This window comes from Meles meles, chromosome 8 (genome assembly GCF_922984935.1).
Source record: "Meles meles chromosome 8, mMelMel3.1 paternal haplotype, whole genome shotgun sequence".
NCBI classification, from domain to species: Eukaryota; Metazoa; Chordata; class Mammalia; order Carnivora; family Mustelidae; genus Meles; species Meles meles.
Window position 1 is genome coordinate 119,453,489 of NC_060073.1, and position 14,429 is coordinate 119,467,917.

The 14,429-nt window shown below is 46.9% G+C and overlaps 1 protein-coding gene across 9 annotated transcripts in view; it reads right to left on the bottom strand.

Annotated features, from left to right (window-relative positions):
• Window positions 1-255: 255 nt before the first annotated feature.
• Window positions 256-14,429, bottom strand: part of CEP126 (centrosomal protein 126) — a 109,466-nt gene continuing 95,292 nt past the window's right edge. For 6 of the 9 annotated variants that reach the window (XR_006819952.1, XR_006819951.1, XR_006819950.1 and 3 more), the window contains 3 exons: window positions 10,500-10,549; window positions 9,178-9,274; window positions 256-2,498 (listed from right to left, as the gene is read on the bottom strand). The gene's annotated coding sequence lies outside the window, so the exon portion shown is untranslated. Of the gene's footprint in view, window positions 2,499-7,421; window positions 8,662-9,177; window positions 9,275-10,499; window positions 10,550-14,429 lie in introns of those variants that run through there. The other 3 variants (XR_006819954.1, XR_006819955.1, XR_006819953.1) reach the window with 3 other exon arrangements.

Here is a 14,429-nt window from a genome sequence, read left to right on the forward strand (position 1 = left end):
ATGTTAATTTCACTTCCATGCATCACTCAGCATGACAGGTGCCCTCCTTCGTCCCCCATGTCCCTTCCCTCTGTCACCAGCAGCAAGCCTGTTCTCTGTAGTTCAGAGTCTGTTTCTTGGTTTGCCTTGCTATCTCTTCTCCCTTTGCTCGTTTGTTTTGTTTCTTAAATTCCACATATGCGGGGCACCTGGGTGGCTCAGTCAGTTACATGTCCTTGGGCTCAGGTCGTGATCTCAGGGTCCTGGGATTGAGCCCGGAGTCCGGCTCCCTGCTCGGCGGGAAGCCTGCTTCTCCCTCTGCCCCCCTCCCCCCGCTCATGCTCGCTCTCTCTCTCTCAAATGAATAAAATCTTTAAAAAAATAAGATGGCATTCATATACTTTCTAGACCTAGCTTTGCCCTTATTCCAGATTTGGGCTGAAACACTCCCACTTCATGGTGCCATGATCTCACTTGACCACCTGGGAGCTGACCAGTACCTGGAGGGTCGACAGGTGGCAGGATAATAACTCTGGGACGATGTGATGATCACGGTGGTGATACCGTAGTAATGAAACACAGCTGGCCTTTGAACAGATGGAGGCTTAGGGGCGCCAACGGCCTGCGCCCAAAATGCACGTCACTACTAAGAGCGCACTGTTGCCCAGGAGCCCTACCGGTGACGTGGTCACTGAGCACAGTGTCTGCTCTCTCTGTGAGTACTTATTCTTAAGGAAAGTCAGCTAAAGAAAACGTTACTAAGAAAAGCAAAAGGAAGAGAAATACATTCAGAACGCTCACCGTACGATATTTACTGAGAACTATCATGTATGAGCAGACCCACACCGTTCAAATCAGTGTTGTCCAAGGGTCGACTGTAACGCCTAGCATTTTTGAACATGTCCCGTTTCACTGCACATCGTCCTGACATTTTTCATGGGCTGTCACTTCCCTCCGTTCGGTGAGTTAGTACTGCTGAGCCTTCTCCTTCCAGCGCGTTCGCGACGCTTTCCCAGAAGCCAGCAGAGGCTGCAACAGCCAGTCCTTCGGTCTTTCCTGGCAGCCTGCCCCGGGTGCCACCTCCTCCTGGACTTAATGGGGCCAGCGACCCTGCCTCTGCCGCACATCACGTGCTGAGTGGAAAAGCACGAAGATCCGCCTTCGATGCCGACTCAGTTCAAGAATCTGGTATATATGCAAGGGTGCTTAGAAGCCGAAAGAGGTCATGTGAACCCCCATCCACTTCCCACTCACTGGGCTAACCAGGAGAATGCTGATTCTGTCCTGCCTTAGAGGGAATTGTGTCTATCCCCACCCTGGACCTTTATGCTTGCCTGTCGGCCCGGGCTCTGCACGTTGGCCGTGTATGTAAGTGAAACCAAGAACAGCGTTTGACTCAGACCTCTCTCTGAGACCCCGGGACCAGTTAATGCCTGTCCCCCAGGTTTTGCGATCTTGGCTCCTTACACAGGTTTTAGTATCGTTTTCAGATTATTTAATTTGTAGTTCACTCTGGCTTCTTGGAGTTTAGTTTCCTGTTCTAATTTTGGCATCGCGACCTTGTGGTCTGGGGAGCCATCCATTTCTGCAGCCTGGGAATTCATAAAACTGGAAAATCAACTCCGTGCTAGGTGAGCTGACTTCGGGGTTTCTTATATTAAGACAAAGTTTTGAGTCCTTGGCGTCCTTCCAAAAAGATTTCTATGGACGATATTACGCGTTTCGACACGTGTGTTCCTCAGCTGCCTGCTGCTCATGCGCTCTTGGACTACGTCTGGCCAGGCCCTGTCGCTGGCCCCCGCTGGTGTCCTGGGCACATTGTCAACGACTTCGAGCTACCGATGAAAGCTGCTGGGTGCAGCAGGACCGCGCACAGAGCCGTCAGGCAGAGACAGGAAGACGTATTGTTGTTGACCTGTAGTGTATGGGTTGTAGTTACCTCCTTTGTCGACAAGAACATTAGACATTTCGTCCAGTGATTTCCGGAGAATAAGATCTGTCGGCTCTATGGCGATCTGTCGACCTCAGTGATTCCCAGGCTGTCTTCCATGGATCCCTGAAATCTTGGGACGAGTCTGGGGTCTGTTGGGCAGGAAGGCGAGTACAGCTTTGCCTTTCCTGCTTTCGTGGAAGCGGCGCCCTCTTCCCCGTTTGGGAAATCGAAGCACAGGCTACGGTCACACTTGCAAAAACGATTCTTTGAGTTTACAATGTTTGAAATCTTTTCTTCCCCCCGAGGAAGTGACCATTGCTAAAAAGAGAGTTAAAATACTCGCTTAGAGACCAACTTCTCTGTGTCCTTACAGTCCGGCTCTGGGTGTGTCTAGTCTGCGGTCTGGACACATTTCTAGGCCTTTATGGACAGGTCACAGTTACGATATAGGCTGGAGGAAATTTGCTCGGAGTTGTAAGAGGTTCAGAGTGTAGGTTCTGGGGCCCCATGTCCGGGCCTGCAGGTCCGGCTTTACTTCCTCTGTGTGTGCCTTTGGGCAGCTCTAACTTCTCGGTGGTCCCTGTTCCTGAGTGGTAAAGGGAGGGTTACTGCACCAAGCGAGGTTCTCATGCTGTGTCCATGTGCCTGGCACGCGGCAAGTGCTCAATAAATTATCATTAAATTATCATAGTGTCAACTGACATCAATTATCAATTATAAAGGTCAAGAAATGGTCATTACTGCAATTTGTTCAAAAGCTGCCCAGCCCGCATGCCACTGTTTGCTTCTGGAGGATTACCCAAGTACCTCACTGATGAAGGCTTGGGGCAAGGGTCCTCACAGAAGCTCTGGGTACTTGAATCTGTCGTCAAATCACAGACGTTAACTTACTGTTGTCTGACTGCTTTAATCCTAAAAAAGGTGTATCAAAATATTTCATTAACAGGAAGTTTGTGTTTTACCTTAAAACCAAATGTATTTTGGAGATTGTGGGGCGTGAGAATGATCACTCTTCTTGAAAGTGGAAGTCCTCAAAGTAGTACATCCAAACAAGACCACAGTGAGGTTATTTCGCAAGAGAGTGGACGCAAGATGCAGACTTGAACGAGGGGCCAGCATTTCTCACCGCTGCAGGTACGGCGGGCTCGAGGCAGACCTGCCGGCTGGGTGCGGTGCCCACCGCACCTTCCAAACGGCCGGAGCGAGGAGCAAAACGCCCTGCCCCTTACTGTGGTTCTTGTTTTGTTCTTATGTTCTTTAAAAACTTTTAAAACGTGTGTTTCATCTGCTGTTTCTTGCATTATCAAAGCTGAGAACTGAAGCTACGGGAGCTTAGGAACCGACGTAAGCGAGACCATGTGCATGAGGGGCGCTCAGCGGGCTTTCCTGGGAGAGATTTCCTTTTGTTTCCATCTGACTTACAAATCTCCAACGATTAAAAGCAAACCCTGCCAGTTAAATCCCATGTCATTTCCAGCTTGTCATGGAAATAAACTGGAAGGTGAGGAGAGAGTTTCATGTAACAGGCTGATTTCATTTCCCCCATTTAACAGGCGGCTTCATGGCTCATGATTCATTTGGATGAAAGGTCCCCTTGGCTTCCTGGCCACACACACCTTCCAAGATTCGTCTTGTAATGCTCAGATGGCCTCTCTGGGCCTTTGACGGTATTTTTGCCTCCAGATCCATTTTGTAAAATGCCATTTGAAAACCTTACTCGCTTGGGGTAGTAACGCACATTTGGAAAGCAACCTAAATAAGTACACGGATATTTTGCACTGGGTACATCAGCTCGATTCTCCTAGAAGCGCAGTATGGGCGTGTTAAGCCTGTAGCTTTAATAGCTTTTTTTTTTTTTTAAAGTTGATTTATTTGAGAGAGACAGGAAGGGAGTGAGCAGGAGGGAGAGGGAGAGTCTCCAGCATCCTCCCCGCTGAGCACCTCGATCTCAGGACTGCGAGATTCTGATCTGAGCTGGAATCAAGAGTCAGACACTCAAATGACTGAGCCACCTGGGCGCCCCAATAGTTGTTTTTTTAAAAATCCCATTTATTCTTCTCCCCCCACCCCAAACCAAGGAGAAAACAATTCTACTTCTTTATGTTGATACAATAGATTCCATGGCAGGTCTTTATTCTAATCCCTAGACCTTAAAAATGTTATTTTCAGGGGCGCCTGGGTGGCTCAGTGGATTAAGCCGCTGCCTTCGGCTCAGGTCATGATCCCAGGGTCCTAGGATCGAGTCCCACATCAGACTCTCTGCTCCGCGGGGAGCCTGCTTCCTCCTCTCTCTGCCTGCCTCTCTGCCTACTTGTGATCTCTCTCTGTCAAATGAATAAATAAAATCTTTAAAAAAAAAAGTTATCTTCAGCTATTTGAACTTTCCTATGTGTGTCGGGGGTGGGGTGGAGGGTAACTGGTATGTAAGAAAAAGTATTTTGTAGATATAAATAACACATTGACAGAAATATGACTCAGGGCGTCTGGCTGGCTCAGTTAGGAGCGTTTGTGCCTCTTGATCTCGGGTTATGGGTTCAAGCCCCATGTTTGGTGTAGAGATTAAAAATCTTTAAATAAGAAAGGAATGTGACTCATACTTCCTGTGTCCAAGTTCAAGACGAATTTCAGTCTGTGACACCATTAGTGAGGATCTCTGTGATGTGTTACTCATACATTTAACCACAAAACACAGTTGTGGTTTTCTGGTTTTCTTATATTTCTCTTAAGACTTTATTTATTTATTTGACAGAGATCACAAGCAGGCAGAGAGGCAGGCGGGGGGGTGGGGAAGCAGGCTCCCCACAATCCCAGGACCCTGAGATCATGACCTGAGCTGAAGGCAGAGGCTTAACCCACTGAGCCACCCAGGGGCCCCTGTATTTCTCTCTCTTAATCTTACTGTTTTCTTCTGCTCTACCGTTCTCATTTTAAAAAATATTTTAAATGGTTTGTGTGTGGTTTTATTTTTGACACGTTTTATTGAGATGTAGTTCACATACCATAATATAAAGTATACAATTCAGTGGTTTTTAATACAGTCACAGAATTGTGCAATCAGGGACACCTGAGTGGCTCAGTCAGTTGAGCATCTATCTGCCAGGAGCCTGGGACCGAGTCCCCTCGGGATCCCTGCTCAGCGGGAAGCCTGCTTCTCCCTCTCCTTCTACCCCTCCCCCTAGTTATGCTCTCTCTAATAAATAAAATCTTAAAAAAAAAGAATTTTGCAATCATCCCCACTATCTAATTTTAGAATATTTTCAGAACTGCATAAAGTAACTCCACACCCACCAGCAGCAGCTCCGTAATTTTCCCTCCACCAGCCTCTGGCAACTCATTCCAGCCGGCATTACGCTCTCTTCTGCTCCCGTGGACATTTCATACAAGTGGAATCATACAATACGTGGCCTCGCGTGACTGCCTTCTTTCACTCGGCACGAGGTGGGTGAGATTCTTCTACGCTGTCACGTGTCAGAACGTCATTCTTCTCTGTTGCTGAATAATATTCCGTTATGTGGATGAACCACCTTCTATCTATCCATTCTTCAGTTGCCGGGGATGCTATTACGGAAAGCGCTGATAACGTTTGGGTACAGGTTTGTGTGTGGACATGTTTGATTCTCCGGGAGATCTAGAAGTGCTTTCGTTGCTTTTTCTGTTTTAACTTTCATTTAACTAATTCTGAAATGAAATGTCTTTATATTCTTATTCACATTTTTAGTTCTCTTATGAATCACCTCTTTATTTACATGGTAGTATTTGCTTTTGGTTGATTTGTCAAATTATGATTGCCACATATGATTGTCATATTTTGCAATCTCATGTTTAATAATTATTTTTCATTTAAACTGTACCAAAGTTACAGGTAAAAATCCACAAGTATTATCATGAGATGGTCAGTGGCCAGTCTCCACTCCCTCTCAGTAGACACACTTTTCATTCCTTCAGCTTTTGTGTTTAATCCCGTATTTCCAAAGTGCGTCTACTGTCGTCGTTTTTTTCTTGGGAGTTCCGGGTCATGTGTGTATGTTAACTCCTCCTTGACATTTCTCATACGACTCCCACGCTTCTCCCCGCATTTCCCCTCCTCTCTGCCTATGAAAATACTCACTCATATAGTGTAATTTCTATGTTAATATTTAATAATTGCATTCTTATGACCAGGTAAATACATGTCTTTGCTGTCGTCCTGTGGTATACTATGAGTATGTTTTTGTCTTGTCCAACTTTTTATCTTGGTTATTGAAAATCACCCCCTCTCGTTCTTGCTAGTTCTCACTCGGCCAGAGCACAAGAGAAGAGCGCTCAAGCGCAGGAGGTTTCCTCTCCCTCTCATCTTCTCACAGCCGTCCCTTCCACACCCGTCCTGACTGGTGCTTCCGAGGCCTGGTGCACGGCTGCAGGCCTTATCAGCACCTTGGGGATTCCATCCTGCTCGGGCCCCGGGTCCTCTTGGAGCCAGACACCAAGTCAGGTTCCGTGAGCGAAGGTTCTATTAGGGAAGCGCCTGCGAACAAGACATAGAGTAAGAAACCGAGGGGCCTACCCGCCTGCAAGGCAAGTCCGGCCGTGCAGGAAGGGCGGTGGAGCGGCTGGGCAGAACGATGGCGTCTGCGGGGCCCACGGCCGGCCGGGCTGGGCCGATGGGGCAGAGTGCCAGGGCCTAGGGTCAGCCAGGCTCCTACAGCAGAGGGCAGCGGGCGGCATGCTCGTGGCCCCGGAGCCGCCTTGTTTCCGAGATCTTGATCTTTCTGCGCCTGCATGTGCAGCTGCTGGTCACACCCCGCGGAGAGCTTCCGCGCCATAGCTCCGGGTAACGAAGGTCAATGAGGAAAGTGACCTCTTTCTGACGGAGACGCTGCTCGCCCTGCAGAGCTCCGGGCCTTGTAGGACAGTTTATTCAGCACATTGTGTGTATATATACGTGTGTATATAAATATGTATAAAATATTTTTCCAGAAAAGTCTTGCATATCTTTTAAAAGACTCATCATTGGTACTTGAAATTTTTGTCATTGATGTAACTGGTATCGTTTGTTTTTGTGTGGGCCCCACTGCGGGGCTTGAACTCACGACCCTGTGATCAAGACCTGGGCCGCGATCAAGAGTCAGAAGCTTAATGGAATGAGCCACCCAGGCACCGCTTTGATATCTTTTATTTAAAAAACGGACATTTTCTGTTTCTGGCTGGTGTATGGTCATGCTTTTCAGACTTGTCCTGTCTTGAAGCAAAGGGGTCTGTCTTGTTATTGTTGTTGTTGAAGACCGTATTTATTTACTTGAGAGGGCGAGCAAGCAAGAACAGGAGAGGCGGGAGCAGCAGCAGATGGGGAGGGGAAGCTGGCTCCCCGCTGAGCAGGGAGGCCCAATATGGGACTCGATCCCAGAACCCTGAGATCACGACCTGAGCTGAGGGCACACACTTCACTGACCGAGCTGCGAGGGTGAAAGGGGACTGTCTTTTACCTCCACGTGGACCAGGCAAGGGGTGAGGCTGCCCTAAGGGACTGAGCGTGACCCCATGTGTGAGGGGCCTGGGCCTGAGCGCAGGCGGCTATCAGCTGCTGACGCTCCAGCCAGATGGCCCACGAGTCCCCCACCCTGTCCTGAAGGGGCTTCTGTTAGGCGCATAGTGACCACTGAGTGCACTTTAACAGGTTTAAAAAAGGCTCTTTTATTCTTAGTTTTGTTAAATGTTTCTGCTTTGGTAAAAGAAGGGGCCACCCAGTTGTATGGCGGGGGACCTGGATCTGGGGTCTATTTGCTTCTTAAATAGACTTTCGGCTAATCCTGTTCTGACCACCCCCCAATCCCACCATTTCCAGGGTTCCCTATTGTCCTTTAAACCCAAGCTTCTCTGTGTTTGTGCGAGCCAGACCAGCGTGCTTCTAGGCTTCTCCTGTGGTCTACCTCGGTCGTCTGGGTCGGTGAGCACCTGACCACCTGCTCTCCAGCCTTCGCAGACTCGGTGCGGTCTGCTGTCCCGTGTCTGTCTGGGTACCCTCTCCTTCGCACCCTTTAGTTGTCACTGAAGTTGGGTTCAGGAAGGAGCAGAGGTAAAAAGTGAACGTTCCATTGCTCTCCTTGCCTGGAAGCCTGCTCTGTGGTTTGAGTGGGAGATTTGTGGGGCAAAGTCGAGCAGGTGTGGCCTGAGATCCCCCTTTCTCCTTCCCCGCCTTGGCTGGTGTGACCCATCCGTCAGGTCTCGCTGCTGCAGCCCTGGGCTCCAGGGAGCCTGCCTACCGCCCAGCCTGGGTTAGAGCTGCGACCCCATTACTGTCTGGGTTAGTCCTGCTGTAGCGCTGACCACACTCTGCTGCAACTGCTTGTGGACGAGCCCTTAAGAACTCAAAGGCTCTGCGTGTACTGAGAGCCGGACTGGATGGTGTCTCTGCTGGAGTCTGAAGCCCCAGGCAAGTGATGACTTAAGAGGTGTTCCGTACGGTCGTGTTGCTTGAATGCACACATCAGTCATGTAGCTTTGAGTTGATTTCCAATAAATACAGTAACTTGCAAAGCTTTCACTTTTCTGTAATTTTTTTTCTTCTCTGTCTATGATACAATTTAGAAAGCGAAGAGGCAAAACACTAGTTTAATTCTCATGAATGTTGGAATCATAGACGCCGGCGTTTTAACCAAGGTCATTTGGGAAGTGCCTGGGTCGTCTCCATGACTCCATGTGGAGTCTGGAAGAGATGATGTCAGGTTCCTTCGTGCGTTCGAACTCTCTGCCAGCTACAGGCAGTGGCGTCACTGTGGTGTGTGGGAACGAGTGGGGGCTCAGAGCACTGCGCACACGCCTGACGCAGGTGTGACACCACGTGTCAGCTGCACCAATGGCAAACTCTTTGAAAGTTTACTGCACAAACTTCTTTTACTATCTGGACAGTATGGGGCACCTGGGTGGCTCAGTGGTTTAAGCCTCTGCCTTCGGCTCAGGTCATGATCTCAGGGTCCTGGGATCGAGCCCCGCATCGGGCTCTCTGCTCAGCGGGGAGCCTGCTTCCCCCTCTCTCTGCCTGCCTCTCTGCCTGCTTGTGATCTCTCTCTGTCAAATAAATAAAATCTTAAAAAAAAAAAAAAATCTGGACATTATAGTAATCTCAAGAGAAAGACTTTAGGACGATGACCACATAAGCAATACAATGAGGGTAAAATACCACAGGCGGAGACTTAGAACCATTTGAGGTGTTTCATAAATACTTTGGGGTCATAACCCGAATTTTGGACCTACAGGCAATAGCAGTCATGAGGCTGCCCTTGACTTACCCAGTCTGCCCTCCTGTGGCGCTGCCTCTGCTAAGAGCTTGGGCTGAGTTACAGGAGGAAGGAAAGCAGGGGTATGCGTGGTCACTCGTCTTCCATCCTGGAGGAACAGGAGCCCTTTCAAAAAGGTGCTGGAGCCTGCTTCCCTTCCTCTCTCTGCCTGCCTCTCTGCCTACTTGTGATATCTCTCTCTGTGTCAAATAAATAAATAAAATCTTTAAAAAAAAAAAACAAAAAGAGTACTGGAAATGCCTCAGAAGGTGCCCCTGTGGCATGTGGACTCAAGCTTCTCATGGGGGTTCTGCTCTGCGGGCTGGGCTTCGGCCTCACGGGAAACCTGCAGCCCCAGGACCTGGCGGGGCCTGCTCTCCTCTCCTGCACACTTTTACCAAAGGGGACAATCTCAGACACTTTTACAGGTTTGGGCCTTATCTGATAAAAATGATACTAAATGCATGAAATACACAGTGTGAAAACATGTAAAAATTTGTTAGGATAAAGTAAAAATCCCCTGAAATCCCACTACCATTACTGCTGATGCTCTGTGGCAGGACCCCGGGATCAGGACCTGAGCTGACCGCAGACGCTTCACCCACGAACCCCCAGGTGTCCCTGTTAAGTCTTCTTTAAAAACGTGATTTTAATGATTGTATAATATATAATGATTGTATAATGTATGACTGTATAAAGGCGTTATGAATGTATGCAATTTAACAATGTCCTTCTTGCCATGTGGAGTGTTTTATTAAATTTTTCTATTATAACCATAGGTTTACTATATAGTTAGTATCTTGTTATCCTTACATGACAAAATTCAGTCACTAACTCTGAAGGCTAAAAGTAGAGAGGTTTGTAGGAGAGACTTGTGTAACATTACACATGTGAAATGCGTTTAAATTAGGAAATATATTTACTTGGTGTCATTATCAGTTATAGGGTACAGGGAATTTTATTTTTTACTTATGCAAACTTACTATTTGAGAAAAAGTTAGATCATCTCTACTTTCAGAATGAATGATACCATGAACCATACTCTATAATGATACATTAAAATAAAAAAAATGTTTCCAGAGGTCACTGATTTTCAAACTGGGTGGCAGGCTATTAGTAAGGGAAGATACCTTATTGGCTGTAATTAGCATTTTAAAAAATTGAGATATAATTAGAATACAACGTTGTATTAGTTTTAGGGGTATGACATAATGATGTCATGTATCTACGTATTGCAAAATGATGGTCACAGTAAGTTTAGTTAACATTCAATCCCCCCCAAATTAAAAACAAACTACCATGAGGATCTGGCAATTCCACGTCTGGGAACTCACCTGAAGAAGACAAAATGACCACCTGCTCCGCACGTTCACGGCAGCTTTACCTACAAAAGCCAAGACAAGAAAACAGCAAGCACTGTTTTTTATTTTTAAGTTTTTAAATTTTAATTCCAGTAAGTTAACATACCATATAGTATTAGTTTCTGGTGTACAATACAGTGATTCAACATTTCCATGCATCACTGGGTGCTCATTACAGGTGCTTCTCTCCCCACCCATTTCTCCCAACCCCGATCCCCTCCCCGCTGGTAACCATCAGTTTGTTCTCTAGAGTGAAGAGTTTGGCTTTTTGTTTATCCCTCTTTTTTCTTTGTTTCTTTCTCTTAAATGCCACACATGCATATGGTATATCTTTCTCTGAATTATTTTGCTTAGCATAATACCCTCTAGCTCCATCTATGTCTTTGCAAATTGCGAGATTTCATTGATTTTATTTGTTTATTTGAGAGAGAGACAGAGAGCATGAGTGGGGGCCGAGCGAGAAGCAGACTCCCTGCTGAGCAGGGAGCCCAATGCGGGGCTCGATCCCATGACTCCAGGATCATGACCTGAGCTGAAGGCAGACAACAGCTGTGCCATCCAGGCACCCTGAGATTATGTCCTTTCTGATGGCTGAGTAATATTCCATTGTATATATGAACCACCTCTTCTTTATCCATTCATCTGCTGATGGACATCTGGGTTCTTTTCCATAGTCTGCTTATTGTGGACATTGCTGCTGTGAACATCGGGCTGCATGCATCCCTTCGAATCAATATTTTTTTTATCTTTGGGTAAGTACCCAGTAGTGCGATTGCTGGGTCATAGGGTAGCCCTATTTGTATCTTTTTGAGTTAACTCCATACAATTACCAGAATGGCTGCACCAGCTTGCATTCCCACCAACAGCGGAAGAGGGTTCCCCTTTCTCCGCATCCTCGCCAACATCTCCCGTTTCCTGACTTGTTAATTTTAGCCATTCTGACTGGTGTGAGGCGGGATCTCACTGTGGTTTTGATTTGCATTTCCCTGATGCCGAGTGATGTGGAGCACTTTTTCATGTGTCTAAACCCATGTTTTTGTATCCTGCCACAATGCTGAGCTGCTGTATGAGTTCTAGCAGTTTAGGGTGGAGTCTTTGGGGTTTTTCACAGAGTATCATGTCATCTGTAAAGAGAGAGTGTTTGACTTCTTCTTTGCTGATTCAGACGCCTTTTATTTCTTCTTTGTCTGGTTGCTGAGACCAGGACTTCTAGTACTATGTTGAAGAGCAGTGGTGATAGTGGACATCCCTGTTGTGTTCCTGACCTTAGGGGAAAAGTTCTCAGTTTCTCCCCATTGAGAATGATATTCACTGTGGGCTTTTCATAGATGGCTTTTCATGATATTGAGGCATATTCCCTTTATCCCTAACTTTGAAGAGTTTTTTTTTAAAAGATTTTATTTATCTGACAGACAGAGATCACAAGTAGGCAGAGAGGCAGGCAGAGAGAGAGGAAGGGAAGCAGGTTCCCCACTGAGCAAAGAGCCCGATGTGGGGCTCGATCCCAGGACCCTGGGATCATGACCTGAGCCGAAGGCAGAGGCATTAACCGACTGAGTCACCCAGGTGCCCCAAACTTTGAAGAGTTTTAATCAAGAAAGGATGCTGTACTTTGTCAAATGCTTTTTCTGCATCAAGAGGATCATATGATTCTTGTCTTTTATTAATGTGATATCATGTTGATTGATTTAATGTCAAACCACTCTCGCATTCCAGAAAACAGTTGCATTTCTATACACTAACAATGTGACAGAAGAGAGAGAAACGAAGGAGTCAATCCCATTTCTAACTGCACCAAAACCCATGAGATACCCAGGAATAAACTAACCAAAGAGGTAAAAGAGCTGCACTCTAGAAACTACAAAACACTTAGAAAGAACCTGAGGAGGACACAAAGAGATGGAAAAACATTCCATGCTCATGGATGGGAAGAATATTGTTAAAATTTTCAACCTAGAGCAATCTATACTCTCAATGCAATCCCTATCAAAATGCCATCAACATTTTTCATGGGGTTGGAACAAACAATCCTAAAATTTGTATGGAACCAGAAGACATCATGAATACAAGATAATGTTGAAAAAGGAAACCAAAACTGGGGGGCTGACTTCAAGCTCTATTACAAAGCTGTCATCATCAAGACAGCATGGTACCGGCACAAAACAGACACACAGATCAATGGAACAGAACAGAGAACCCAGAAATAGACCCTCAACTCTATGGTCAACTAATCTTCAACAAAGCAGGAAAGAATGTCCAATGGAAAAAGACAGTCTCTTCAATAAATGGTGCTGGGAACATTGGACAGCCACGTGCAGAAGAATGAAACTGGACCATTTCCTTACACCACATACACACATAGACTCAAAATGGATGAAATGTGAGACAGGAATTCATCAAAATCCTAAAGGAGAACACAGGCAGAAACTCCTTTGAGCTCAGCTGCAGCAACTTCTTTTTTGTTTGTTTATTTTTATTTATTTGATAGATAGAGATCACAAGTAGGCAGAGAGGCAGGCAGAGAGAGAAAGAGAGGAGGAAGCAGGATCCCCGCAGAGCAGAGAGCCTGATGCGGGGCTCGATCCCAGGACCCTGAGATCATGACCTGAGCCGGAGGCAGAGGCTTTAGCCCACTGAGCCACCCAGGCACCCCATCTGCAGCAACTCCTTGCTAGACATGTCACCAAAGGCAAAGCAAACAAAGGCAAAAATGAACTACCAAAAGTGCAAAACAAAGGGGAAAAAAAACCACTTCATCAAGATAAAAACTTTTGCACAGCAAAGGAAACAGTCAACATAACAAAGAGGCCACCCATGGAATGGGAGAAGAGATTCACAAATGACAGTACAAAGGGCTGATATCCAAGATCCATAAAGAACTCTTCAAACTCAACATGATAATCACGTCAAAAAATGGCCAGAAGACACAAACAGACACTTCTCCAAATGAGATGATACAAATGGCCAACAGACACATGAAAAATGCTCCACATCACTAGCCATTAGAGAAATACAAATCAAAACCACAATGAGAGACCACCTCACACCAGTCAGAATGGCTAAAATTAACAGGTCAGGAAACGACAGATGTCGGCGAGGATGCGGAGAAAGGGGAACCTCCTGCACTGTTGGTGGGAATGCCAGCTGGTGCGGCCACTCTGGAAAACAGCATGGAGGTTCCTCAAAAAGTTGAAAACAGAGCTACCCTATGACCCAGCAATCACACTACTGGGTATTTACCCCAAAGAGACAGATGGAGGGAAAAGAAGGGGCCCACACCCCAGTGTTGACAGCAGCCATGGCCACAACTGCCACACTGCAAGGAGCCGAAATGCCCTTCGACAGACGAATGGGTAATGAAGATGTGGTCCATATACACAATGGACTATTCCTCGGCCATCAGAAAGGACGAACACCCAACTTTTGCGCCAGCATGGATGGGACTGGACGGGATTCTGCGGAGTGAAGTCAGTCAGGCCGAGAACAAGAATCCCATGGTGTCCCTCGCGGGTGGAACATAAGGAATAGAGCAGAGCACCGTGGGGAAGGAGGGAGACTGACGGGGGAGAGATCAGGGACACAGACAAACCGTGAGAGACTGGACTCTGGGAACCAAACCGAGGGTCACAGAAGGGAGGGGTGAGGGCTGGGGTAACCGGGTGACGGGCAGGAGGGCGCGATGTGGGGAGCACTGGGCGTTATACGCAGCTGCTGGACTGCCGCACACTCCGTCTGGAAGCAGCGACAGACTACAGGTCTAGCTGTAGTCTAGCTGAATTTAAATTAAAAACATAAACCCGTGTTTTTAAAGAGTAGGAGCTACGGGCCTTGATAGCGGTGCGAAGGCCACTGTTTTGGAGCCACTAGAGGGCAGTACGCCCCACCGGTTTTACAGAACTCAGG